Here is a 2,709-nt window from a genome sequence, read left to right as displayed (position 1 = left end):
TTGTCTCTTTCCACTGATAAGCACCAGCATCGCATTTTGTATATTGTGACTTATATTTGACTAATCACTATGTAATATTATTAATATTCCAGTGACAATTTATAATCTTCTCATATACTACATACCATCGTATTATACAACAAAGACTACATACAAAGATATTAAACTACCTATACTACGTAATAAGTTCATTTACATTCTATACAAGTTTTTGCCTTACAAGACTGGATATTTAATCCAATGTTTTAAAATACTTATCCCTAAAAATTGATATCATTACATCAATTCTAATCTTTTTCATGTCTTCTTGTTTGAAGTCTATCTTCATATCATATAGGAGACATCGAATGTATTACATCACAAAGAAGCCACAGTCAACGCTGTAAAGAACAACAACATTTTTATAGTCAATATTTTTTTATCAATAATTTATATTCACACGTTGTACTCGATTTACCTTGCTTGTTGTTGTGGACATTCTATTGTGCGAGAGACCCATCTATCAAACGGATAATGTCTTTCCAAGTTTGGATGAATAGCAGCAACGTGCTCACGACTATATAATTTAAAGTCTGATACCTGAAGATTGAAGATGAAATTTCCATTTTCTATCAACTAGCATTTATATTAAAATACAACCATAGACATTATTATTATATGCTCACCGTTGCTTCAAATTCATATTTGTATTTACTTCCACTTGCTAGAGAATTGTACTGATTGAACGTCATTGATTTGGTGTCCACCACCAGCAAGTGGAAGTGTGCATTATCACTGCATAAAGGTATAAATATATACCTTACCTCTTCATCTCGTCTATCCGTCTTTATCATGTGTTGGAAGACAAACTTACTTGACGATTTCATTAATGACTACAAATATGCAAAATCATACATGTTAATACAGTCTGACCTGGCTGTTGTTTTGATGTTGACACTGATTTAAGTTTGTATCAGATATTAATTAAACTCAGACTGATTAATGATCAAGGTTGATCATGTGGAGAGGAAAAGTCCAAGCACGGATACTTGGCACGCGAAGTCGAAGAGGGCTCGGTAGCTCGTTCTCCGGACTAGGTCGGAGAGGGCTCGGTAGCTCGTTCTCTAGACCGGACGAAGTCGGTGAGGGCTCGCAGCCTGCTCTCCTGACTAGGCCGAGAGGGCTCGTGAGCCCGGCTCGGACCGACGTGGAAGTCGGAGAGGGCCTGTAGCTTGTTCTCCACTAGGTCGAGAGGGCCTTGAGCTCGCTCGACCGGAAGACGTTAGGGTTTAGGGCCGAAGCTCTAAAACTAACACAGAGATGGATCGGTCCGCTGATCGATCCAGTGATACTGGTCATCCGATCGGTCTAGTAACCGATCAAGAACTCACGTAATCAGGATTATCCGACGGCTCGTGACCGATCAAGAACCACACGTAAACAATTGGATTATCTCGATCGGTCTCGTGACCGATCAAGAACTGCACGTACAATCAGGTTATCCGACGGCCTGCGGACCGATCGGGAAGCAATGGGATGCGATGGGATTCGAGCGATAGGGGATCGGCCCGGATCGATCCACCATAGGCCGATCGGTCCACGCATCGATCAGATCATCGAGCATCGATCAGGGTGTGTCCTGATCGGTCCGGAAGGTTATGGATTGGTCTGTTGACCGATCCACAACAATGTCGTTTGTCTTCTGCTGTTTCTCTGCAATTTCTGATTCACCTGATCAAATCATCTGCTGTGAGATTTTTGGGTTACAGGTTGTAGGTGTCGTGCCAGTGCTTAATTTCAAATTAAGCTCCATCAGAAGAATAAGACCAAATGCTCTTTCTACTGTGTTTCGTTGCAAATGGTGCAATTGGAGCGTCAACGTTCACTGGCTGCGATCAGTTGGCAACAGCTTGACTCTTGCTTATTGGTTCGAGCTCAGAGACACCAGTGAAGACCATGGATGGTATTGGTGTGAGTTCAGAGAACCAGATGAGGAGGAAGAGTGATTGGCGATGCCTGAGTTGGTCGCAATGATTCGATACAGGTGATAGTGATTCGGCTCTGGCTGAAGACAGTGAGAAAGCAGAATAAGAAGAAGGCAGAAGAGAGGTTTGGTAAGATTTTTGAAACTCTCTGTCGACCGAAGCAAGGGTGCTGTGTTGTTGAGCTCTTGGCTGAGGAATCCCTTCTGTCTTTGCGTTCTGCTTCGTGGCTGTAAGTTTCATTGTTCATTTCTTTTGGTCACTGAATTCTGTAAGTCCTGTGCTTCATTTCAAATCTTTTCTGTGACGTTGTGGAGAGGTTACTCCACCGAGAAGGAGATATACTTAGCCGGAATTTGTCCGGGGTGTGATCTACCGAAAGATCAAGGGATCGTATACCTTACGGACACGCCGAGGAGTAGGGGCAAGTTATCCCCGAACCTCGTACATACTTGTGTAAGCTGTGGGTTGTGTTTCTTTCCTTGCATCAGTTTTCTTTTTGTTTATTTCCACTGTGCTAACAAGCTTTTGTGAGGAATTGATTGAGTTTTTAGTAGAGGCTATTCACACCCCCCCTCTCTAGCATCCGAAGGTCCTAACAATACATACATAACCAAATAATAAAAAGAATTCTATTTTTTACTATAATCAAATCAATTCCTTACTGTGAAGAATGTTGAACAATATATTGACTTGTTGTATGTGCTTCCAGACGGGAATGCCCCCTAAATAGAATTTTACAATACGT

Source organism: Zingiber officinale, chromosome 5A (genome assembly GCF_018446385.1).
Source record: "Zingiber officinale cultivar Zhangliang chromosome 5A, Zo_v1.1, whole genome shotgun sequence".
Classification (NCBI taxonomy): Eukaryota; Viridiplantae; Streptophyta; class Magnoliopsida; order Zingiberales; family Zingiberaceae; genus Zingiber; species Zingiber officinale.
Note: the sequence above shows the minus strand (reverse complement) of the source record.